Source organism: Ursus arctos, unplaced genomic scaffold, assembly GCF_023065955.2.
Source record: "Ursus arctos isolate Adak ecotype North America unplaced genomic scaffold, UrsArc2.0 scaffold_15, whole genome shotgun sequence".
Lineage (NCBI taxonomy): Eukaryota > Metazoa > Chordata > Mammalia > Carnivora > Ursidae > Ursus > Ursus arctos.
Genome location: NW_026622819.1, coordinates 11,928,640 through 11,956,419, shown reverse-complemented (window position 1 = coordinate 11,956,419; position 27,780 = coordinate 11,928,640).

The following is a 27,780-nucleotide window of genomic DNA, read 5'->3' as shown; positions in this document are numbered from 1 at the left end:
GTGCAATTGCTGGAGCATAGGGTAGCTCTATTTTTAACTTTCTGAGGAACCTCCATACTGTTTTCCACAGCAGCTGCACCAGCTTGCACTCCCACCCACAGTGCACGAGGGTTTCTGCTCTCTACATCCGCACCAACACTTCCTGTCGCTTGTGTTTTGATTTTAGCCATTCTGACAGGTATGAGGTGATATCTCTTTGTGGTTTTGATTTGCATTTCTCTGATGATAAGTGATCTTTTCATGTGTCTGTCGGCCAGAAAGATAGATACCTTTTACTGCTATTGCCCCTGCAACGTTTCTGTGAGGAAATCTCACATTCTGAATACAAGATTTGTATTGTCTATAAAGCAGGCCGACTTAGGTAATACTTTGTCCTCCTCTTCACTGGTTGATTGGGGAAAAGACCTAAAAATATAAAGTTTGTAAAAAGTAAGCTATCGTTTGAGCAGAGAAATTAACTTATTCTTTCTTGCCACCACGATAACATGGGAATGACTTTTAAAACTTTTCATTTCAACACAAAAGACACCTTTCAATGAACAAGTAGTTTAGTTTCGGTTTTCCAGATTCATTGATTCCCCTCTGTAAATATTACAGAGTTTCAGTGAGTAAATATAGACAGAGGGGCAGAGCTACAAAGGTTGATGTCTTTGGATCGGAGGTCATGGGAACTGAATCACCGCAGATAAAGCTGAGCTGACTTCAGCCATCCGTGGAGATAATGGGATCTCTTCTTTGTGTGGAATGAGCATTTCCTCACAGTTACGGAACATCACCTATTTCTATATAACTTGGGGAAGCAGCAGTTTTCAGTAAAGGTACTCTCCTCTCATAAAAGTTTAGTATTGTGAGAATCAGAGTAATTCTAATGCATCATTACAATGTAAACCAGCCACATTTTCTAGCTCATTTGAGTTTTCCTTAGGAAAAAAAAAATTACATATCACATTTTCTTTGCTCAAGACAGCAAATCATCTTTGTTGCTCTTGTATTTTAACTTCGATCTCCTTTCTCAAGTTCACTCCATGGCGTTTCAGGGTTTTGCCCCTCATCCAACCACCTTTGATTACGATGTCACGTGGCTGCCTCTCACCCAGAATCCCCTAACTCACCTGCTGATATGTCTGGTCGGTCTGAACATTCCTCCCTCAATGCTGAGACTTCTAAAATGTATCTTCCACAGAACACCAAAGGCCAGGGCCTTGAGCCACAGCAGCTTTTCCCCTAGAATTATAATGAACCCGAATAATTCTTGACCACCTTTGCTAAATGATTTTCTATGTTCTCTCCTCTTAGAAGGCGATTTAGGGAATGATGTGTTAAAGTGGTATTTTCTTTTTACGGTAAGGAAAGAAAAGTCCTTGAGGAAGACAGGCTTTGATTGTTGAGAAATTACTTTGGGCTTCTCTCCATCCCTCCCTCCCTGCCTACCCACATCACTGCACCGGCAACTACAAGAATCCAACAGACCCAAAACACACTGACTAAATGGAACCACAGTGCTTCCTGACATGCGGAACACTCAGCCTTCAGATGACGCAAGATGGCGGTACAAGTTAGTCATGTGCAAACAAGAGTGGCCATGACTAGCTCTATTTGCTTGGGTTCCAAGTGTCACCACCTACACTGTACCAAGCCTATGATAGCAATGATAATCCTTGTTCCTTTATTCATTGATAGAGCGATCACTGGGTCCAGCAGGAGTAAGGATGAATGAAACAGTACCCGTGTTCATCAATAACTCATCCTCTAACAGACAGGAGGGCAATTCCAAAACAACATGGAAACCCAGTGATAAGTATGTGCCAAGAAATGGGGGCTTCTACCCCAGAGGCCGGGGGAGGAGGTCCTAGCAAAGACTTCCTGGGAAAGGCAATGCTGGAACTGAATCTTATACTCAAGATCTCAGAGATCAAGATATATTTGCACGCGTAGAAAAATCCTTATGTTCAAGCAGATGACCTCTCAAGCTAACTTGCTCCACAAACATCCTCAATTCCCACTGGAAAATGGGCTCCAGAGCTGTGATTTCTTTATGGAATTAAATTTGGTCCATTTTCTTTTACTTCTTCTTCTCATGGGAATGAAACCATAAATCCTGTTCACAAAATAGGTATTTCTCGACTTTTAAAACTTTGGTTCGGAAAACATCCATTTCCTGCTCCGTTAAATAAGGTTCTGGCGGATGCTGGTTCTCACCCTTCTGCCAAAGCCATTATACACGTGGGCTGTGGTGTTTGGACAGACTTTAAGTAGGAGTGTTGAGTCCCAACGGGTGTGTCCTGATGCGATAATTGCTTTTGGGACAGGTTATTGTGCACGGTTTCCAGTTCAGGGCGTTCAGCTTAAAATACATTTTGCCTATCGTGCAAATCACTTGGAAAAAAAATCCTTGGTGAACTGCCTATAAAATTCCTAGCACAGGCTAAGTCATATCCTCAAGTATTTCATTTTTCCATTGGACCCAACTTTAGAGACTTTAATTAAAGGCAAATTTTATTACTTTCATTCTAAGGGTGGAGACTGGGAGACGTTAGCATAAAATGAGTCATGCAGAGTTGCAGAAAGGGTCAGATGCAGAATCTTCTGGTAGATGCTCGTTGGGATGCCTGGTTATTCAATGTGACTACCGCTTACATTTGCTTTCAGTAAGATCTTTTTCCATGTTTGTGATATAATGCAACAGATCTGTAGAAGTGGATGCAGAAAAGAAAATGCGAATTATTGAGATGGCTGTCCTGTCATCAGCTTCAGTTCATCAGTGCATTTTACAGGAAAACGTGTCTTTAACTTTTTATCCTTCTGAGCACACAGCTAAGCTGTCCTTCAAGATAGCATATTGGGGGCCGTCCATCAAGCCTACCCCTGGTCTCTACAAGTACATTCTAGGGTCCTATTGATCCTAATTGGCTGCTTTTGTGCAAATATGTCGCTCTATTAACTTATTTTTAATGTATCGTCTATACGAGCGACTGTTCATCAAGAAATATGCTCTCAACTTGAGCAAGAGTCGGATGGGAATATCCTTTGACTGTTGAGCGTTGAGAATATTTTTCTTGGCAAATGTTCACTGCTGAAGACAATTAATTAAAAATAAGTTAGCAGGCCAATATCTTTGTGGGAGGATTGCCCAATGATCAAATGTAATGCTTGATAATCCTGGTCCTTGCCATGGCTCAGCAGCAATTACATTCCCCTAGGCAAGGAAACACTCCTCCCAGGTGACAGAAGTGTGGTTGCCTCTCAGCAGGAAGCCCTTCTCTTAGCAGCTGTTTCATTGATTCCGCATGTGGGCGTGGGTGCATGAGCCGCAACAAGCCGCTGCTGTCTAGCCTTTGAAGAGGGCCAGCTGCGAGTGCTGGGGAAACTAATAAATCCACGTTCCAGTTCTCCTTCTCTCCATGGTTATTCATTGGGCACCTCCTGAATGCCGGGCCCTGTGCCACACTGCAGGAAAAGGCCAGTGAACACAAGGGTCACAACCTCATGGAGCTTACAGTCTAGTGGGAGAGACAACCAACAAATGCAGGAGCATACGGAGGACTATGAGAACACATTAGGAAGGAATCCAAACTAGACAGGAAAATTAGGAAATTAGACACCTGCCAATCTAAGAACTGGCTTTCAAACTTGGCTACACATTGAAATCACCTGGAGAGCTGTAAAAAAAAACCCTCTTCTTGGGTTCACCCCCAGAGATTCTGATTGGACTGGTATGGGGTGAAGGCTGGAAATCAAGATGTTTTTAAAGCTCCCCTAGATAATTCTAATGCACAGCAAAATTTGGGAACATGAGTCTAAAGATAAGTGAGAGTGAGTCCAGTGAAGATTGTCCCAGCAGAGGGAATAGAACATACAGAGACCCTGAGGTCTGGAGAGCTTGGTGCATCCTGGAAGCAAAGCGTCCAGAGTGTCAGGGGGAGGTTGAGAGGGGTCGGAGATGAAGCTGAGGATGGGTATGGAGAAGTAAGCTGCATCTAGACCACACGTGGCCCTGGTTAGTCAAGTTGGAGATTCTGCACTTTTTAGTAAGAGCAATGGGAAGCCACTGGATGGCGATAGAAAGGAAGGGACGTTATCAGGCCTGTGTTTATAAAAGCCATCTCCGATTGCTGGGCAGACAGTGTAGTAGAGGTGATATGACACGAGGATATTAACATAAGTCTCACTATGTATTCAAGTTGCACAGAGCTGGAGAAAGAGCACGATGATAGAACAGGAACAGGACCATGGTCATGCCGAGCAAAGCAGAAAGGAGTCAGGCTCTCCCAGCTGATCCTGGACAGTGGGAAGAGTCAGATTCCCTTTTGAATAAGCCACATGGAGGCCAACTCCCTCCTGTTACACTCACCTCCTGTCTTCTAAAATCTAGATCTAAATTCTGCCTTCACCCATCCCCTTCTTCCACCACCTCAGACTGCGCTGAACAAGCAGACAGGAGGACACGAACAGAGAAGAAAGAACTCCAAGGGAAGAGATTTCTCTGCTTTCCCATGGTGATCACCTGCAGTGCCCCAAGAATAGATCATGAAAACTGAGTACCTTCTGCAAGAGCTGGAGGGTATGTCCTGAGAGGGGAGAGGAGTCGTTCCCAAATCCCCATGACCCACAGCCGCCATACAGGCTGGAAGAGCCACTTGACCACTGTATGAACTTCTCTGGACTGCATGTGTAAGCCGACTTGCCAACAGCAGCAACACCATGTGGTATGAATGAGCCACTCCTTCCTTCCACAATAAGGGACAGCTTAGGAATGAAATTACGCTACTTTCCGTTCTATCCCGGATTTGCTATTGAACTCTAAAACAAAGCCTTCTTGTACGGTTCCTTTCCACCCACAAAATGAGTGTTTTGATACCCTGGGAAGAAGGTAGAGAACTCCAAACACTGTATGAGTTCGGCATTTGAAGCAATTAAAACAGAAATCTACAATGTCTTTTTTAAAAATTAAAATGGAAATCTAGTAAGAGCCCTTCAATATCTTCCATGAGCCAGACTCTACTCATACATTTCACCCAACGCTGCCAACTACCGCATGAGTAAGGCCTTCTTACCACCATTTTACAGAAGAAGGAACTGAGGTTGTGGGAGGCTACCGTAATTTGCCCAAGGACACAGGATTGGCTGGGCTGTGACTTGAACCCAGTTCTAGTCTGACTGTGGAGCGCCCATTCTCACTCAGTAAGCCCCACTGCTTCCCCGGCTGGATGCTTTCTCAGGTTAGGAAAACTCCTGAGCTCTACCTACTCACCGTATTCCGGTACAGGGACACCTGATGGCACCAACGTGACAAGGTCTGAAAATTCAATGTCAGTGAGACAGGGAAGTTTTTTGTCCTCTAAACCAGAGATGGGATCCAGGCCAGTTACTTAAGCTTTCCATGCCTGTTTTTGGGAGATAACAATAATATCTACCTCATAGAGTCTTGTGAAGACTGAATAAGATGATTATATTAAAAGCATTTAGTACAGGGACGTCCAACTCTTGATTTCAGCTCCGGTCATGATCTCAGGGTTGGGAGATTGAGCCCTGTGTCGGGCTCCACACTCAGCTCCGGTTCTGCTTGAGATTCTCTCCCTCTCCCTGTGCCCCTCCCCCCCCTCCCCCGGGCACACGCACCCTTTCTTTCTTAAAAAAAAAGCAATAGTACAAATTCATCATGCAGTTAGTGCTCAATAAACGTTACTGATGACTACTATTGCTATGATTGCAATAGGTTTGCATACTTCTCTCTTTTTACCCCACTTGTGCAGTGCCTTTCACTTTCAAAGTGGAAAGTGGCAACAAATTTAGTTAAAAGACTATAAACAGAGTTCATGGCTTGGCCTTAATTTGTTTGCTGGAGATGGGGGGCGGGGTAGCGGGGGGACAGCTCTGCCCATCACCACTAGATGGCGCTAATATATTACAACCCACCCGCAATGCTTTTCATATAAATTTCATGATTAAAAATGTGTCTGAGGGCTGCCAGGCGCCATGGTATTGTTTTCTAAATGTTGCCTATTATTCTACTTCTGACACAAGGGCTTAATAGTGCTGCTTACATTAGCCCATGCACCACCCTGAGAAAAAAGGCTGGGATTGTCTTCCAACTGCCTTATTTTAGATACAAGATAACTGAAATAGCTATCTTTTGATATCATAGTTAGGGTCACGCAGTCAACAGGAGACATTTACATTTTTTCGCTAAATGTGAAGTGTAATGATTTATTGCTATAAAAGAGTGACTTCCTATAAACTGAGATCAGTGAAAGAAGGTTAGACAAAAGTCATAGGGTTTTCTTCCATTAAGAAAAATCACATGCCCTCCCTCCCGGAATTAAAATGTCTTCACAGAATATAACTTTACAATCGTTGTGGTGGATTTTCCCTGCCTGATTTCAAAAGTCAATTCTTGCCTTTTCTCAAGTTTTTGTATCAACAATACCCAGTTTTACCCGTAGATGGAAGCCACAAACGCAAGTTCAGGCTTGCCCCCATGAAAGGGTCATTCAAGGATCCCTGTTGGTTGCCACATGGCCTCGATGATGAAAGACTGTTGTCATTGCTCCCTGGGAACCACAGGTGGGAAGAGTTTTTGGCATCCTCCGTCCCCATCAACAAAAAGGCTCAGCTTCCCTGAGTTGCACGCCTTGCTTTCCCAAGTGAAAAATTCTGTCTTCACAACCATTATCAACAGATTTCAAAGTGTTCACAAATTTCTCTCTCACACTTATTCCAAATGATGAGGCAAGGAGCTGTTTGCCAAAAGGAAAATATCATGTTATTTTCTGTTCTCACGGCCAAAAATAATTTCAAAGGAGCCTTCTTTAATTTCCTGTTTTAATTTCCATGTAGGCAAATGAACAGCCCTTGAGAGCTGTATCATTGGGGATTCCAGATACAAAGGAGAAAGGCTTGCCTGTGCAACGCTGGCATGAATCGGAGACGTCCCATGACTTGAACACCTCTCATGTTTTATCTGCCAGCCCGCAGACCATTTTGCATGTGTTCTTTCATGTTGGTCTCCACACCAGTACGGTTAGTTGGAAGACAGGGCAGGCAATTGCTATCGCTCCCTATCAATGCATAGGATCTGACTTGTCCACGATTGAAAGTTGGCTGGTGGTACAGCTGGGATCCAAACCCAAGCCTTCCACATTGCTTTGGTTTTCACTGTTGTATATCACACGCTGCTTCTAACATCACCTGCTCAGTTGATATTTATCGACTGCCTTCAGCTCTTCATGGGGATATGTAGTCTCTGTCCAACTAAATTTTAAGTGTAAACATAATGACTATGTTAACAAACCTGATGTTTCCACAAAGCCTTAAACATGAAATAAATAATGATTGACTAGGCCTTTATGATGTGAAGAATGAGAGTAATAAAGGTATTTAATTATATACCCTTAAATTTAAACAAAATTGAATGCTTAGATTACCCTTTTGTAGCAGGGGAAAAGGCATCAGAATTGAAAAATAGACAATTTTTTCAAATTCATTTTAAATGGAAGAAGTATGACAATTCAGGGCAGACTCATTTCCTATTCTATATCTATTGTGGGTTTAGGTTATAATTTTGATGACAGCAAAGAGACTGGGGTGTTCTTCTGTTTTCCTTTGCTAAATGACATGATTTGGGTACAAGTAAAATTGTGTTTCTGTGGGTTCGCCTCCATATTTACTCTCTGCCTGACTCCCATTTTCCAGTGTTTCATAGTCTGGAGAGGAAGTGTGGTCTAGTGGTCAGAAAAACAGTTTAGGAGACTAGAGTCGTGGTTTCTATTCCGGTCTTGCTCCTTGACTCATCAAAAGATTTTAAGAGAGTCACTGAAGCATTATGAGCCTCAGTTTATCCACTTTTTTCCAACATCACAGAGACATTGCTCAGAAAAAATCAGATCATCTAACAAGAGAAATAAGTGTTTTGGCTCTAGAAATAAATAATAACATCTAAATACAAAGCTTCATGAAATTAGTAGTAATGGCCAGAAGAAATAATGACAGAAGAAAAAACAGGATTGTATAATTAATCTTACCAATTGACAGGAGGATCAAAGACTCCTCTAGTATGTGTAGGTTTAGCTGGTTATGGGTTACCAACAGAGATAGTCTGGAAAATAATTTGTGATGGGAAGAAAATAAAAAAAACCAAGAATCTAGGGGAGAAGAGTGTCAGGAATCACAGGGTCTTGCCCCTGATCTCCAGAAGGAAAAAGTAACTGAGCAGAAGCACTCAGATTTCATTTGGGGATCACACTCTTAGGTATACCAATAAACCTTCTGGGAGTTCCCATCTGATCAAGCTACAAATTCAAGATCTGCTTGAGATCCTAGTTTCTCTCCACCCTTCATTTTCTTCATGTTATCTACCTCAAGTAGAAAAGATAAGAGTAGATGTTATACCTTGTTGAGTTAAAAGGGGAGAAAGGATGGGGCGCCTGGGTGGCACAGCGGTTAAGCGACTGCCTTCGGCTCAGGGCGTGATCCCGGCGTTATGGGATCAAGCCCCACGTCAGGCTCCTCTGCTATGACCCTGCTTCTTCCTCTCCCACTCCCCGTGCTTGTGTTCCCTCTCTCGCTGGCTGTCTCTATCTCTGTCAAATAAATAAATGAAATCTTTTTTAAAAAGGGGGGGGTGGAGAAAGGAGAGCTCTGAAAAAAAAAATCAAAGCCACCCAATTACTTACACAAAGAGAATCATTTTTATTCCATCACATGGCCTATTAGCTGGTTTATTGACTCTGGCATTCTCAGCCACCAGGAGCCACCCAAGAAAACAGAACAGGGTTGTCTTCAGAACCTCACTGCTGGTTCAATGATTGGTGTCATTGCATTAGGGATTGCTGTCACCTTCATAAAATAGAGCCTAATAGAGGAACTAATAGTTTACTATAATTCGGGCACTAGACTTAATAATGATAGTTACGATTATTATAAGAATAACAACTATTTATTAAGTATGTAATAATTGCCAGGCACAATGCTCAGTGTATTCTATACGTGAACTCATTTAACTCTCACCCAAACCCAATAATACAAGAATTGGTGTTCTCATTTTACAAATGAAGAAACTCAGACTCAGAAATAAAGTAACCTCCCTGAACCCACGGAGTAAGGAATAAAACCCAAAGCTATCTGACTCCAAGGTCATGAGCTTGACCTACTTAGGTTGGCTGCCTTCCTCCAACAGGTCAAAAAGGAGCTTGCCCTAAGGGTGTTAGGGGAGAAGCAAAGGGCTTGACACTCAATACATCTTATTTTCCTAGAAGTAGAGAAGCAGAGAGGACTGTTTCTAAGGACTGTGGAGATTTGTTGGGTTTCTTTTTCTGTTGGAGGCCACATTCCAACTTGAATGCTTGAAGAGTAGGTAAAAGGGTTGAGCCAACTCCTGTCTTCATGCCTGCTGGATAAGCACAACAAAGTGTTCTGGGGGTAAAACATGAAGAAAATAATGATCCAGGATATCAAGATCCTCAGGATACAGATTGGTGAAAGAGAAGAAGAAGAGGAGATATTCAGAACCAGTGCACCTATCCCTCAGGTGTAGCCCGTGGTCCCACAGACCACGAAGCAGGACCTGCTGAGGAGTAACCACAACAACACATCCCTGCAGGAAAGAATCAGAGGAAATAGCACATTGAATCTAAGGAGTCAAAGACCCAAAAGGAAAAAAAACCCATCAGGGTGGATGGCACAGCCCAGCCATATGTGGACTTGACATAGGCAGGAGCATGTGACTGGAAAAATCCCTAAGAGGTGGAAGAACTGGTCAGGAAATTAAAGGGTCAGTAAAGTACAAATATTTTTATCTTTATTTCCAATTTAGGATACAAACTTTGAGCGAAGATAGAGAATATGAGAAGGAAACTTTGATTGGGTGTTCATATAATTTAGAATCAAGCTAGCACACATTTGAAATTAAAAGGGGAAGCTGTTAATTATTAATACCCCAGGAACAACAGATAAACTAGGACTGTCACAGGCAAACTGGAATAAATGTTCACTCTAAACTTTGGGGAAATTTATCAATACAAGGATAAAATTTTAGTAGAGCAATCTGGGTAATGGTTATATATATATATATATATACACACACATGCATATATATACATACATATGTATATATATGTATAATATGAAAGAAAGGAACAAAGAAGGTACTGTAATGAGGATATGCTGAAGAAATAGGTTAATCCTGGCACAGATCATAAAATTGGCACATTGACAAATTATGGAAGTGAGGAGAAACTTCAATTACCTAGAAATGTTGGAAACTTCCATCTGAAAATCAGGTCATCTGATAAATGTCTGCATTTAACTTGCCTGGCTTACACGTTCACTTCTCAGAAAGTAAAGGAAGTGGCAAAGCAACTGCTACTTCAGATGAGATTCTTCTTTATAATGAGAAACTTCTAGGAGGTATGAGATCCAACACTTGTTCAGATTTGTGTCCTGCTACAAACGCCAACAGTTTCCAAGGAAAGAAAGGTAAGATCCCCCCAGACTGTGGTAGTTCAAGAGGAAGAAAAACCCATAAACATGAAAATCATACAACATAGTCACAAACGAAGGACATAATACTAAAAAGACCTGTAAAAATAGAGCCAAAGATGCTAAAACCAAAACGAGGTGAGGCTGGCAAAAAAGTAAAAACCTCAAAGGAGACTTGCTCTGGAGGAAGATGGAAGACACTTTTGGACATGTCTACCCTTCAGAACCCCTGTCACACTGAATGAGCACAGTAAGTGGAAGATTTGAATGTTAATCTACATTATTCCTTTAATTTCCGTATTTTTCAAACCATGGCAGGTCATTCATTTATTTCAGCTGAAGAATTCTCACTCTGAAGTCTCTGTCTCACGCCTGTGCAGGCACAGAACGTACTCCCAGGGAGAATTAAATCTGTAGTTAGTCAGGAGGGATAAATTAGAGAAGAGATGTAAAGCAGATGAAAATAGCAACGGTGTTTATGGGATTTGAAGTAAGCAGAAACAGGGTTTAACGTATGGAAATTCTACCCATACAAGCAAAATGCAAGGAAACAATGTACAACAGATAGAGTGAGTATGGAATATTTAATTAGAAAATTTCCAGGAAGTGTGTTCCCTGTTTTAGAAACTATCATGAATTACCACATTGTTAGGTACTTGGAGTTTTGCGTCTTCCTGTTGCCTCCCAGTGCCATGCACATTTTAGTACTCAGTAAACATTTGTTCAGAAGGTGAAGTTAGCAATAATGCTCTAGATCAACATCCATCAACATAGTACGTCAATATCCATAGTACAGTCCTCCAAGAACATAGCACTTTATAGCAACCCAAGGAAGTTGAGAATAAGAATATATAGCTCTCATCAAATCAACGATATTTTTTCAAAAATCAACTTACCTATCTATGAAATGGGGGTCCAAATGTATTCTGTAAATATAAAACAATAAAGTAAAATATAAAATAGGCAAAGCATACAAATTTCTGAGAATAAAATCGTTATCTTACTTGGAACAAGACCCAGGTCCTAACAATGGTCCCAAGAGATGAGATTGGGTCTCCCTCATGTTTCTGTCCACACCTCCTTCTACTCCTCCTCACTCTCTCCACTCCAGCCACACCAATAAAAGGGTCTTTACCCTTGCTCTTGTCTCCTCTACCTGGAACACTGTCCCCCCAGTTATCTGCATAACTATTACCTCCTTTCTTCAGGTCTTTGCTCAAATACACCTTCCAGTGATACCTTCTCTGGAAACCCCATTTATGTTTGCAACACCATCCTAATCACTGCATTCTCCACCTTGGCCTGGGGTCCCCCAAAGCAGAGCCTGAAAAAGGCTTACACGCAGAGATATATTTGGAAATGTGATCCCAGAAAGCAGAAGGTGAGGACCAGGTGAGTGAAAGAGGCAAGGGGTAGGACCATCAAGGATATGCAATATTTTTTTTATTACTACTACTATTCCTTCCTTCCTTCCTTCCTTCCTTCCTTCCTTCCTTCCTTCCTTCCTTCCATTTAAGTAGGCTCCACACCCAGCGTGGAGCCCAACATGGGGCTTGAACTCATGACCATGAGATCAAGACCTGAGCCAACATCAAGAGTCAGATACTTAATTGACTGAGCCATCCAGGGGCCCCAAATATGTGCAATCTAGCTGACTGTCTCCATGAGATGATTGATCCTTCCAGCCACCTTCTAAGGAAACTGAAGAAATGTGTATCAGAGCTATACCTGTAAAGAAGCATTTATTGGCCCCCCTTGTGCCCACAGAGTGCCCCAGGCTCAGCATCAGAGAAACCCCAGCGCTCCGTGCTGCTCTGTGCAAAAGCCAGAGTCTTCTAGGACTGGTCTTGGCGGCAGCAGCTGGAGTTCTGTGGAGAGCTGTGAACACTTGAGGAAGTGCAGGAAAGGAGCCCCATCACCCTTCCCTACTCTGTTTCTCCTCTGCTTTTCTAGAATCTAAAATTCTGTTTTAAGTCTGTATTTATCCATCTCTCTTTGTTACTGTGTAAGCTCTACAAGGTCAGGAATTATTATGAGTTTAGTTTGCTGCTGTGCCCCAGTCCCCAGAGGCTGCATAGCACAGACTGAGCACTCAGTCTATGATTGATGAGTGAGTGAGTGAGTGAGTGAGTGAGTGAATGGATGAACGCAAGCATTCATTTTTGAGATACTGTGAAGGATTGCATCTTGGTGGGATTTTATGAACAGAAACTCACAGATGTTTATCACACATTATTGATATTGATATTATATGATAATTACTATCTTATTACTCTCAAAATTTATCCAGAAATAATTCCTCATTTTTTACATGCCATAACCAAACACTGGCCATAATTACATCCAGAGAGACAGGAGACAAAATCATCCAAAAATCTTTCAAGATAGGGGTGCCTAGGTGGTTCAGTCAGTTGAGCATTGGAATTTTTATCTTGGCTCAGGTCATTATCTCAGCATCATTAGATTGCACCCCATGTCAGCCCTGCACCGGGAGTGGATCCTGCTTAGGACTCTCTCCCTCTGCCCTTCCTGCTCACTCACTCACTCTCTCTGTCAAAAAAAAAAAAAAAAAAATCTTTCAAGAGAAACATTTTTAGCATTTTCATTTCTCTACTTTTCTATCCAACTTCATCCAACCATATGCCATTTGGAGATGGCCAAAGTTGGCCACAAAACCTGTTTCCCTTTGCACAATGCTTCATTGCTTCCAGCTAATATAGCACTCAGCCTTAATTGGTTTGACTTACATTTAAAATATATGTGTTTAATATCTACCTCTATTTAAGCATTTTTATTTTTATATACGCAGACACAAATTTTATGTCTTATTTTCTCTTTTACTGTACAAGTTAATATCTCTTGCTTTCCTTTCTTATTCCCACACCAGGTCTTATTTCTGAACCCCTTCCTCCTCATGCAACATATTTAAAAGATGACCCAAAATATACTCAGTTAAATAATCCTATGTGTATTCACTAATTCAGGCACTAAACTTTTTGTCTTAATGCAAATAAAGATACTGGTGTCCCCGGGAAAACCCCAACTTGCCAGAGACAAATTATTCTAACTCAAAAAGATTTCTTTGTTAAGTAGCATAACCTACTGGTGTTTTGAATGACTGTAGACATAACTATTTAAGAGACTTCTGACTGGCTGCCTGGCCACTCTAATCACCTCTTTATGCTCACATTAACACAAAGCCCTACTTTATGATTGAGTTTTCTAGACCCCACTAAGCATTACAGTAGGCTTTCACTATGTTTGTCTTAAGGTGAAATAGCCAATCTTCATTATTCACAGATTCCACATTTGCAAATTCACCTATTGACAAAATTTATTTGTAACCCCAAAATTAATAAATGGCAAGGTCCTTTTACAGTTATTCACAAACATGTGCAAAGCAGCCAAAAATTTCAGTGACATAATCCACATGTTCCCAGGTAAGGTCTAATGAGACAACACTCCTTCTCATTTCAGTTTTCACATTGCAAACGAGCGTCCTTTGTAAAAGAGTGTCCTTTCTGAGTTTTATTTAGTGCCGCATTTTTCACATTTTTGTTCCTATTGTTGGTGATTTCATTGTTTAAAATGGCCCAAGAGCAGTGCTGAAGTGCCATCTGGTGTTCCTCAGCACAAGAAGGTTGTGATGTGCCATATGGAGAAAATACGTGTGTTAGACAAGCTTCATTCAGTTAAATTGCCATAAGTCCAGTATTAATGAATCAACAGCATACATTAAATAAGCTCTCTTGAAACAAGAAACACAGAAAACAAGGCTATGTATCGATCTGTTGACCAAATGTTGTGACCAAAGGCTCACAGGCACCTAACCCGGTATTTCCTCTAGGAACCATGGTTTGATATTCACTAATTTGGTGTTCTGTGACTTTATAGAATATAATTATCACAAATGATAAGAATCAATATGACAAGATGCACCACAAGCACCAAACAGGGATCTCCCCTGCTACTGGGAGCCATCAGTTCTGTGTCACATCCCCACAGCCCTCACCTCTCCATGGAAAAGGCTGCCAAGGTAATGTTGGCAATGCTGAGGCCTGCTATGGGACTGCAGACATGCAGGTAAGGAAGAAGTACGAGTACATTCCGGCCGCTGGACCTGCTCTCAACCAGTGATGTCTGGGGACATCTGACAGGCAACCCGCTGTTGGGGTAACTCTGAGGCATTCTCAGTGCTGCTTCTCAGAATTCCCTGGAGGAACTGGGGTCCAGTTGCCTGTAGGTAACTGGGGTGATAATGTGATATTTAGTGGTTTCATTCCCTTCCTTCTCACTTATCTGCAACCATCTCCCAGATAAACTACTTGCACTCAAGTTTTTGTCTCAAGGTCTGCTACATAGGAACCCAAACCAAGATACATCCTGATCCCAAAGCTGTCAAAAGCATCTCAGTGTAGATGACATAACACCAAAGTCACTACCACTACGATGATACCCCACACCAAGTAAGGTATTTATATGACTTAGAAACATACACAATGCCCACAACACAAAAGGGCTATTACCACAGGATTCCAAATCCCATTCTAGGAATGGTTCAGCAAGCTAATCCCTTTGTGACCCCCTGGAACTGCTGGAAAATCTATGATAAGAGAGCTCCTGGCAACACCTGGCACATGGTATGTGCCCAAAATTGGTTGTTCAGTGAATGAACGTACAGTAGACTTTTAACATCATCTTATAAGTAATGCAAAACCTGTGGGGTTTTGAGGAATGAAATAGCAATACAAATTGTGTTGCAGAGAAATTAATCTGACATTGGCATTGAGGATGGGGAGGAAGGGAGATAAACTCATGTGTTCCAGTTAAATGAGAAAATGAGGCATATATATAGAGAAAGATATTTTAATCTAAGTGTATTTAAAAGCAAGATATCAAATTCTAAATGGAGAGCAAGAGGAGAAGAGAAGAAAAGAGAGACAAAAGAGAAAGAGGGAGAGCCTGAGTCCCACAAGGAGCCAAGCAGACATCCACCCCCACCAACAACGTGTCACCCTTAGACCCCCACCATGGAAATAACCCTACAGAACAAAGTCTCAGTCAGAGCCGCAAGTTCAATCTTCCCTGGGCTGTCAATAACATACAGAGTAGCAGACAGCATCCTGTGCAAGGGGCAAACCACTGGCAGGAAGCAGCCTCTGTCTTTATGCTTTCCTAAGATATTTATACACTCCTCTGTGGCCAGCAAATATAACTGGTGTAACTTGGATGAAATTTTAATTATACAGGATTTTAATGATTTAAGTTGCTGTGGGTGAAGAGGGGAAGCCAATAAGAAGGGAGCAAAGGTTCAACTAAGTACAGCTGCCCGTTTCCCCTCAGCCCTGTAGGAAATACCAGCGTTCCGGAGGAAGGTCTCTAGGTTCACTGTTGAAGGTAGAAGAGAGCCACATAATTCTAGCTATTGGCTATGGGCACTGGCTCTGTCACTACTCAGTCTCGCCACAACATGTCAACAAGTTTATAGATCTGGAGTTGATAATCTTGCTATAAAAAGGATTTTAACTGTGATTTCCATGCTCGCATTGTTCTTTTTCTGCCATTTTCTTCTAGACTTTTCTTCCTGTTCCCCATTCCTCCTTTATATTCTTCTGGACTAGCCTGTCCACTGCCAAGAGCTGCACAGAGGGAGACCACTCTGTTCTGCTCGGATTATGCTCATCCTTGTCTTGAACACAGTGAGAAGGTTGGCTCAGTTGACCTCAATGTGGAGCCACAGAAGGGACCTCGATGGAACTTGTATCCAACATTTACATTACTGACACATGACTGGCCCAGGTTGGAAGGAGGTCAGTACTTGCTCCAGTAATTCTTACCAATATGCTCATTTTTATTATTATGACATAATCCTATTCAGCAGACCTACAACATCAGACTGCTCTAGGGAACCTAGCAAGATGGCTGAGTTAGCGACACAGTGATAAAGTGTGTGTTTCATTCATTAACCATTTACTGAGAACTAACTACTGGGCTAGATCCCTTGAGGGCAAGAGTGATGAGTATCACTGAGAGTTGAACCCCAAGTTGTTGATAATTTGGCAAGAAGCAAGACGCGTTCCCAACCTGCAATAGAACAGAGCAAAGCATCCTGACAGATGGGGTAAGACAGCTTTCAGCTGGGAGTTCAGGAAAGCATTACAGACAGCATTTGAACTTGGCCTTGGAGGACTGATAGGATTTCCATATGGAAAGACAAGGAATTCTGGGTGAAATGAATAGAGGTAAGAATGAACGGGTGGAATGAACAGAGGTGGAAATGTAGAAGGTTGTGGGGAAGGCATTCAGGGGCAGGAAGCACTTCATTTTGGCTACAACATATGTATCTTAAAGGAGTTACAGCTAAAAGAGTTAAATTAGGGTTTGGATTGTTTTTTACAGGCAGTGGGGAGGCAATGAGTGTCAGAGTGTCAGAACCCCTCACTTCAAAAACTAGAGCCCCACACCTAGAGAGATTATGAGTCTTTCCCAAGATCCCGTAGCAAGTCAGAGCTGGCTCCGGGTTCCCATTCCAAGGCCCCTCACACTGTGGCTATTTCACCATCAGAACTGAGCCTCAGGATAAGTAATCTGGCAGCAGAATAAAAAAATAGATGACAGAGGTGAATGACTGTGGGCACGGGAGTTGCGAGGAGGCCTTCACAGGTTCCAGGAAAGGAATACTGGGCACCTGGACCAAGCTGTTGGCAGTGGGAATGTGAAGGAAGGTACGAGTCCAAGAGCAATTGTGGAGGGAGGATTTACAGGACAAGATGACTGTTTGGCTGTGTGGGCTGTGGCAGGGGGAGGTGGAAGAGTTGATTCCAAGGTTTCAAGCCCAAGTGACTAGGAGTCCCATTTATGGAAAAAGGAAATCGCCCACTCTTTCCTTAGTTCCTGGCAGTGCACCTTCCTCTCCACCCCTCTGCTGCCAGGAGAGCTCCTTCAGAGTTTTTCCTGGCCCCCAAGTCAAGGCTTCTGGACACAGAAGAGCTCTTGCTCTACAACCTGGGATGACATCAACACTGTTGTGTGCCCCTCCTTTTTGTTAGTTTCTCTGTTCTTGGATTTCTTGTCTCCATGGACTTTTATGACTTACTTCTCAATTTTTCTTCAGCCCACTCAATAGAATTGTTTTCTAAGTTGATATTCTTTTCTCTTTTTGAGTAGTAACATATGACAGAAACTCAATTCAAACTAGTTCAAGTAAAAAAGGGAATTTACTGGTACCTGAAATTGAAAAGCTTGAAGGTATATATGGCTCTAGATACAACTGGATCCATGGGTCTAAACTGTCTCTCTCTCTCCCCCATCTCTCCTCTCTCTCTCTCTCTCTTTCACACACACATACACACACACAATCAGTTCTGCTTCTCTTTCTGCTGGCTTCACTCCTAGGCAGACTCCACTGGTAAGACAGCCTCCAGCAGCTCTATAGCCTCCAAGTTCAGCTGCTTCAGTGGAAGGAAAAGCTCTGATGGTTCCAACGCAAGTGCTGGGATTTCGTTTTGCTAAACCCAATTTGATCAGGTACCATTCCTAACCCAATCACTATGACCAGAGGGGTGGAATATGCTGTTTGGCCAGGACCCAGGCGGCAAGTAGCTGGGGTTAGTCTCTCCAAATCACATGAACTAAGAGCTGGAAAGGGGGTCCTGAAAAAGAAACTCAAAAGGAAATCACATAATCGTGGTTACCAGAGAAGGGGAGTCGATGTTGGCTGGGGGAAAAAGCGACACTTTTGTTGTTGTTTGCGTCTGTTCACATCCTAAGTGTGTAGGTGTGCTTTTTCTTTGGATTTCTGGACGCCTTCCTAGAAACTTTCTCCTAAACATTTCACTTCTACTACAAACTCTGTACATTCAGAGATGAATGTTTCTCCTACTATATTTCCTATATACCTATGTAGTGCCACCATATTCTAAGGCACCTGTGATCATCACTTTGGAGTTATTTTTCATTCTTCCCTCTGCTATACCTGATTCCCTTTCCCAAAGCACAAGTACTTACATATACAAACACACACAAACACACACATATGCACATACAAATCCTCTGATTCCTTCTCTGCTTAGTCTTTCACATCAACGATCTCGCTCTATGTGGTAGATTGTAAAAACGGCCCAATCTTTCACTCCTCTCAATCCACACCCTCTCCAGGGTGATTCTGCACTTCTCCCATCAACAGACAAGTATATTTCCCCACTCAGTGAATCTGGGTTGGACTTGTAGCATCCTTTGGCCAATGTGGCTGGTCTTTGTGACTTTGCTTGTGCCTTGCTCCTCTGTCTTCACCATGAGACCCTGCTCAAGCACACCTGTGGAGCAAACACAACCATCCCAGGTAAGCCCAGCCTAGACTAGCCAGGCACCAGATGACCTAGCAGCTGACCACAGGTGCTTGAGAGCCAAAAGCAGAAAAGCTGCCAGGCTGAGCACAGTCCAACTTGATAACCCACAGAATCATGAGCTAAATAAATGGTTGTTATTTTTAAAGCGCTAAATTCTGGGTTTCTGCGTTACACAGCAAACACTAGCTGATACACCTTCCATCCTAATGACACTAACTTAATTCATGCTTTCCATTTCCATCTTACCAAGTTGGTGAGTTGTTTGAGGTGGCCTTGGACTAATTAGTAATCATTACAGAAATAATTAGTTAAGTGTTAGAAAACACTTACTTGTGTTTATTCTGTACCAGGCATTACCTGAACACCTACATATAACAACTCATGAGAAGTTTCACAGCAGTAAACTTTATCACTGTCCAGATACAGGGAAGCCAGAGTACATGTGAGAGAGGATCACTAGGAAAGATTATTCATCCTGGAAACAGAAGTCAAACAATCAGGGATGTTTGGTCATCCAGGAGGCATCATGGACTTCTATGACCAATTTCTTCCATTATATGCCATCTCTGTGCAGCATGAAATCCCGTCAAAGAATGTGCTTTTCTTTCCTAGACAACCACACTAAACTCCCCTTAACTCTTAAAAATACATGAATTCCATGCAAATCAGTGGGAATTGCTCATGCATCTCTCAGGACCAAACTGATCTTTATTGATTAAAAAACCTACTCAAATAAAGTATTGCAATACCAATAGTACTGTACTGATTAGTATTAGTACTAATACAGTACTGTGTCTTCTTGCAGTGGTTATCAAAGCTACTGTGTTTTAACAGACAAATTTAATCAAGAAAATTATACTCTTGGGGCGCCTGGGTGGTTCAGTTGGTTAAGCATCTGCCTTTGGCTCAGGTCATGATCCCAGGGTCCTGGGATCAAGCCCCGCATCAGGCTCCCCACTCCTCGGAAAGCCTGCTTCTCCCTCTCCCTCTGCCTACCACTCCCCCTGCTTGTGCTCTCTTTTCTCTCTAAAATAAACAAATAAAATCTTTAAAAAAATAAATAAATAAAATGATCTACTCTTTAAAGATTTTAGTACTAAATAATAAAGATTGCCCCAGCCTCCCATCAATTAATCTGCCATTGTCCCCAAAACAACCCATGTCTAATATGAGTCCTATAACAATGCTACCATGGAAAGTTCTCCATTGTGAAGAAATCCCTGCAGTAGTGGTAGAGGGGGTAAGGAAGAGGGAGAATTGTTTTAGCAAAAATATAACATTTTTAAAAACTAAATTAAGAATTATATTTGAGGACTACTTGAGAATCTTACCTAATTTGACTAAACTTATTTTTTGCTTAGTCCAATATTTCTAGTAGCTATTTTATTTGTTATTTTTATTCCACTTGTTCCAAGTATAGAGGAGAAAGAAGGGCTGCTTCCTCTGTTAACAGGTGGGGTTGAAAGGAAAAATTTTATAGTCACTCATGACAAGGAACCCAGTTAAGAATTTTATTTTTGTAGCAATTATACCTCAGGATAGGTAGAGGTCAACCTTAACAAGATCATAAAATAGGGAGAAGCAGCAGAATGAGCCTGGCCCTGACTCTCTGCACAAAAGGGCTCACTGTACTGAGGCACTATCATAACACTAGGTGGGCATTCTGTGCCCTGGAAAACATCATTTCCAGTTTGTTCTGAGAGCCTGAAGTATTTTATTCTTTGTTGCTGCCAAAATTCACACAAACATCCTATAAACAAATATAAGCATGGGAGTAATGAGAAAACAGGAAATGGGGCAAAGACAACCTGATTTTGAGGGCATAAGATGAAACCTGAAATGGCCTAAGGTCACAAAACCATCAAATATATGCCACACAACTGCCACGTGTGTAATTATCAAGTATCCTGTTAAGATACCCTTGTTGTATGGCTTGCAAACAAATTGTCAGTTCATTTCCTATTATTACTAAGTGCAAAATGCAAGAGGTGAAAAAACCTTCATAATAGGGAAAGCATTAAAAATGACAAAAAGAAAACTCTCCTAGATCGGGTGAGGAAAAAAAGATCATGACAATGTTATGGTCTACGGACTTCCCAGGAAAACTGAAAAAGATGTTGTAAATAGGCGACTTCTGTTCTGTTTTACTCCACAATACCTTCAAAGAATGTTCCAGGGGGAAAAATGTAATCCTGCTTGCCACTTGTTATCTATTTCATAATGCTGAGTATTCTTATTTTCTCAAAATGCGACCCTAGGGTGATTTCTTAACCCTTTCTCCTTCTCTCTTAAAGAAAAACCTAAAATGAATTCAGCTTCGAAGGGATCATAGAAACTTCTTTAATCTTACAACACAGCCAATGTACACAGAGGAATCTGATAAGACAGATCAAACACTTGCCCCCGGTTGCACTCTTGTGATTTCCCCTTTAGAACAGTACCACTCTATAACCACTTCTTAGTAGTTTAAATGCATTATTCCAACCCACAAAAATAACAGCTGATGGACAGACTAGTCTTGTGCAGCCGTTGAGAAGGTAGTCATAATTTCAAAATTCTAGTGTTCCCTACACCCTCAATTTTGTTTATGGGTCAGGAAGTTCTTTTTTTTTTTTAAGGTTATTTTAGAAAAAGGGAGAGAGAGTGTGTGTGGTGGGCAAGGGCAGAGGGAGAGGGAGAGAGAGAATCTCAAGCAGACTCCATGCTGAACCCAATGCAGGGCTTGATTTCATAGCCCTGAGATCAGGACCTGAGCCAAAATCAAGAGTTGGATGCTTAATCGACTGAGCCACCCAGGCGCCCCTATGGGTCAGGAAGTTCTAAGCGCTTTGAGTTTCCATTCTTCTCCCAAGTTTGGTGAGCACCTTTATGACCATTACTTTGAATTCTTTATCAGGTAAATTACTTCTCTCCATTTCATTAAGGTCTTTAGCTAAGGTTTTATCTCGTTCTTTCATTTGTAATGTATGCCTCTGTCTTCTCATGTTGCTTGACCCTGTGTTTGTTTTTATGTATTATGCAAAACAGCTACCTTTCCCAGTTTTGAAGGAGTGGCCTTGTGTAGGAGATGAAGCTTATCATTGAACCCCTTGCCCTAGCTTTTGGTAGTCTCTCAAACCTTTGTGATTATCTAATTAGCTTGATTTTTTCCTGATAGATTCTAATTGTTGACCATTTGCCAGCAACTGTCAGTGTTCCAACCTCGGTCAGCACCTACTTTCAGGCTGACTGGAAGCCAGATCCTCAGGCAGCAGCTTTTAATGTATGTGAATACATACAGTCCTGTGGGACCACAATTGTAGACCCTGCTGACCCCCAGACCAGGAAATCTAGAGGTATCCCCTGGGTGACAGTTGTAAGAGTCCAGGCTTCAGACAAGCATGTAAGTTCCTTTCTGGGAGGTACCCGTGAGCTGTGGTGAGGCCAAGGCACAAAGGCACAAAGATGACGTCTCCCTGCATAGGTTCCCTGAGAATACCTCTGTAGCCTCGACATGTGTGGTTCACCTGAAGCCTATCCCTCAGGGTGAAGCTTAAGGACAAGTAAATCAACCTTTCTCACAGGCAGACTGGGAAAGTGTTTCAGTCTGCTATCTATGCAGTGCCATGGGTATGGCAGCCTGCCCAGAACTATCTTTTCTAATACTACAGTCCTGTGGGGTCCAGGAACACAAGCCACTCTGGCCACCAGAGCCAGGTGATCAGGAGACATCCCTTGTGTGTACTGTGCTCACCTACCAGCTTTAGTGAGGTTGTGGAAAAGTGTTGCGAGAGGGGTATATCCACAGCACTCGTCAGGCCAGGAAAGAGTTGCAGGGTCAAGGGATGGAGACCATGTCTGTAAGCACCTGCCTGCTCTAGCAAGGGAGAGGGAGAGTGCTCTCATCAGCATCTCCATCCCCAAAGAAAGTTCCAACTGGTCCCTGCCCTTCTGGCAGATGCTTTAAGATTAGCAAAGAATCTCCTTCAGATATGATCCAATCACCTCTCATATTGGTCCCTTTGTAATAAGTCCTGGGACAAGTGAGTCTATGCATGATCCCCCTCAAAAGGAGTATATCAGATCCACACAGCTCCCTAAGCATAAGTTTCTTGACTCCCAAAGCCAGATGTTTGAAAGGTTTTGTCTTTCAAGGGCAGGTCCCAAGGGTAGAGGTGCCAGACAGAGGTGCACAACCCCTCACTCCTCAAGGAGAAACTCCAGACCCATGAGATCCCTCCCTATAGTTTATACCACACACAAGGGGTAGGGTTTAAGACACTACATCGTTGTCTCTCCTACATGTCTTCATGTTGTCTTTCTATCCCTTGTTGTGGAGGGAGATGTTCAGCTGGTTTTCAGATCTTTTTCTCAGGAATTAATCTGTAGGTAGCTATAGACTTGGTGTTTCCATGGGAGGAGGTGAATTCAGGGTCTTCCCACACCACCACCTTGGACCGCCCCCTCCACAGCAGATAATTTTTGAGGCAGACCTTGAAGGATGAGAGAATCTTTCCAGATGAAGAAAGGAATGTTTAGACAGAGAGAAGACAAAGAAAATAACCATGTGGATGGAAATGCTAATATAGAAATCATGGATAGCATAATAATCATAGAGAAAATAGTTAAAACGTACTAAATTAAAATTATTTTCCATTAAAGTGAAAAGGACAATAATAAGGTACAACTCTCGTTCCATCGATGACTACTTATGATATTCCAGGCATGGTGCAAAGTACTTTTCATTTAATTCTCAGAATGACCCTAAGTAGTAGATATCAGACCCCCATTTTTATGGATAAAAATAGTTCTATGTGATTCCAAAGCTTAACAACTGTCTTATTCTAGGAACTGAAAACAAGAACTAAATTTGAGCTAAAACTTCACACTATCACTTCGGTTAAGGAATTGCCAGCTGATATGCAGCTAAACCCCCAACTTTCTGCAGATTAATACAGTTAAGCTTTATTTTTGCTCATAAAATTCTGAAGTGGATGTTTCTGGTCAACAAGACTCCTTTAAGCAGTAATTCGGGGACCTACACCCCTTCTGTCTTCTGGTTCCTCTGTCTTCTCCCTCCAAGGCTGCTCTTGAAAGAGTTTAGAGATTTTATGGCTCAGGCCTGTGGGCACTCACCTCATTCTCATTCTATTAGCTAGAACTCAGTCAAATGACTATACCTTGCTGCAAAGGAGGACCATACATTTAACAAGCAAAATCACTCAATCAGAGAGCTGTGAAATCTGCTTAGACTGTTGAGAGCTTTTAAAGAAATAATGAGCACTTCACTCAGGTCATTTAAATCAATGGATTTTTATTTTTTTTCCTCCTCATACCAAAGCATGATATTCTTAAAAACATTAACATATAATCTGGAAAGCAACTCACCAGGAATCATTTCCCATGTTTGTTTCTAAGTAAGGCAGTAAATATTGCAGTTATAGGCTGAGTTGGCCATTGCCAAAATCAAAAGTGAATAAAGATTTCAGATTTTTCAGTAGATGAACTAACCTGTAATTAAAAACTAGTATTAAGGAGGGCACATATTGCATGGTGCACTGGGTGTTATACGCAAATAATGCATCATGGAACATTGCATCAAAAACTGGGGATCTAATGTATGGTGACTAATACAACAAAATAAAACTTATAAAAAAAGAAACAAAATAAAATTTAATTGTAAAAACTTAAAAAACAAATAAATAAATAAAAACTAGCAAAGAGTAAAAACACAATCCACATGCAAATGATATTAAATACACTTCATGTTTTAAATTTTGATGAGTTAGACCTTTATACTATCTTCACTGCCTTTACCAAGGCCTTCCGTGTCTGTCCACAGACACATTAACTGTCTTCCTACAACTCATCCCTGGCCACAACTGCCCCCTTGTTATTCCTCGAACACCAGGCATGCTCACCAGTCTTTGCTCTGGGGGAACAGGCAGAACTTTTCTCAGTACGATTCGTGGACAAAGATCGATGCACCTACAATGGTCATATAGTTGAAAAGTTGTCACTCGTGCTATGGAGCTGATTTGTAAACCTGATCTGGAAAAGGAGGAATCCAAAATACTGTGCAAGACCAAACGGTAGACTTCAGAAGAGAGTCGCAGGCCATTCCATGGCCCTAAAACTGAAGCTCTAGAGACAGACGAAATTAGTTTTTGCTTAGTTACCCTAGAGAAAACAGAAATACTCCCTAATAATTCTCTTGATATAGGGAAAGAATATTTTAAGGGAACTACCAAAGCTGAGGCTCATTTATTTTTATCTTCATCCCATCCCACTCTAACAAGAACATGAGGCAAAAACCACTAACTTATAATGGGATAGATTTTGGTGAAGTATAAAAAAACTTTGGAGGATTACTCATGAATAAAAATAGGAAAATAATGAGAAAGTCTCAGCTCTGGTAATACACCATGCTTGGTGACATGAGCTGAAATCAGACGGCATCATCCTAAAAATGCAAGATTTTCCGGAAGCCACATTTACATTTCAGATCTTCTTTCAGAATACTCCCTACCCCTCACCTCCTGAAGAAGGTTACACTGGGCCAAATGTTTGTCTCCTTCCAAAATTCATATGTTGAAACTTAATTACCAGTGTGAAGGTGCTTGGAGGTAATCATATCATGAGGATGGAGTCATCATGAATGGGATTAGTGTGCTTATAACAAGAGACGTGAGAGAGATGATCACTCTTTCCACCATGTGAGGACACAAGAAGAGAGTGGCCATCTGTAAACTGGAGAGAGAGCCCTCAGAAATCAAATTGCCTGGCACCTTAATCTTAGACTTTCTAGCTTCCAGAACTGTGACAAATAAATGTTGTTTAAGCCACTCAGTCTATGATATTTTGTCATGATAGCCTACACATACTAAGACAGAGGCTAAAGCCAGTGTCACTTTACTGCTGAAAGGAGGGTCCCAATTCCTCAAATGGGCATTTCCTTAGCACAGAAGAAATTGTACCTCTCACTCTATCTTTGTTTACAAACCAGGCTATTTGGGGTAGAAACAAAAGTATAGCAGAAACAAGGTCAATGTAATCTTCAGAACTTCAGTAACGGGGTGCCTGGGTGGCTCAGTCGGTGAAGCATCCAACTCTTGATTTAGGTTCTGGTCGTGATCTCGGGCCCCTGGGATCAAGCCCTGTGCTGGGCTTCACACTCAGTGGGGAGTCTCCTTGAGATTCTCTCTCCTTCTCCCTCTGCTCCTCCCCCTTGCTTGTGCTCTCTCTCTCTCTCTCTCTCTAAAAATAAATAAATAAATAAATCTTACGGGGGGGGGGACCCTCAGTACCTCCATTTAAGAGCAGAACAATCCAAATTGAGAAACAAATTATAAGGCTTTTACCCAAATACTTATACCCATTTCTCAAGTATAAATTCACTTGTTATATGCTTCCTCTGATGCTTTTCTCTTCTAATAGCTTGGCAGGATAGAAACATATAATTAATTTCAAAGATCCAATGAACTGTGTAATATGGAAAAGAATACAAGTAATACCAAGATTTTTTCAGCAACTATTTCAAACATAGGTGGAAAATTATGTCAATTTCGTCGACTTCAGATACAAAGACATAAAAGTACAGCTGATCCTTGAACCACATGGTTTTGAACTGTATGGGTTCAATTATACGCAGATTATTTTTTATAAATACAGTCCTATAAATGTATTTTCTCTTCCTTATGATTTTCTTTAACATTTCCTTTTCTCTAGTTTAAGAATGCAGTATTTATCACATATAACACATGAAATATGTGTTAATCAACTATTTATGTTACCAGTAAGCTATTAGTAGTTAAATTTGAGGGGAGTCAAAAGTTATACACAGATTTTCGACTGTTAAGGGAGTTGGTATGCTTCACCCCTGTGCTGCTCAAGGGTCAACTTTAATCCCAATTCTAGTCATCTCTTATTTATTTACATTTTCCACCAAAATTAGCTACAATAGCAAAAAGGAAACAAAATGGAGGCAACTCAAGTATTCAACAAAACAGAGCATGTTTCAGTAAATTATAGTAAAAACAATTATCATAATAACCGACAACTCTTGAGAGCTTGTTTTGTGCCAGGCATTGTGCTGTGCAGTGTGGATGTATTATCTTGGTCCTTCTTCATGGTAATTCCCATTTCACACATTATAATTTTATATATGACAAACCTCTTAACCAAGAAGTAAAGTAACTTATTTGAGATCACAGAACTAATACACAGAAGTCTGGACTTAATCTCAGGACTCAGCATTGAGTCCTGCGGCCTCATATTTAAGCACTACACTCTGCTGCCCCTAGGTCTGATAAGATCCCCTCTCAAAGGGTATTTATAGTCTCTAGGAGGGGCAGATGTGTAAACCAAAGTAATTGCAGCACCTTGTACTAATTACAGTTGTAGAAATATAGTATCTAGGAAAGCTTCACAAATAAAGTAACTCATGCACTAAACCTTATGGATCACATAATAGACAAGAAAAGAAAGAGTAAATGGGGTCAAGAGAAGAAAAAGTGTGCACAAAGGCACAGAGGAAGGGTTGGAGGCATGAGACAGTTTAGCAGGTATGAGGAGTGACAAGTGGCACTCACTGGAACATTCCACAGGGGCATGACGGAGGGTGAGGTTGAAGACTGAGACCTAATGACAAGAGTCTTGCCTACTGGCTAACAGCCTTGGCTAACCCACAGATGGACCCGAAAGAAATGTTCATTTTAGAAAGAAGGATTTCAGAGCATTGGGGGAATGGCTCAGAGGGAGAAAAGTAGAGACACAGAGACATGGGGGAAGTTATAGCACAGCACAGGTAAGAGATGATGAAGTCTCAAATAGACAAGGAAATGGACAGGAGATCTTAAGGTCAGAAGACACTTAAGTATTATCTCCTCCAGTGCCATCCATGTTGCAGCAAATGTTGAGAAATCGTTCTTTTTGATGGCTGAGTAATATTCCATTGTATATATGGGCCACATCTTAA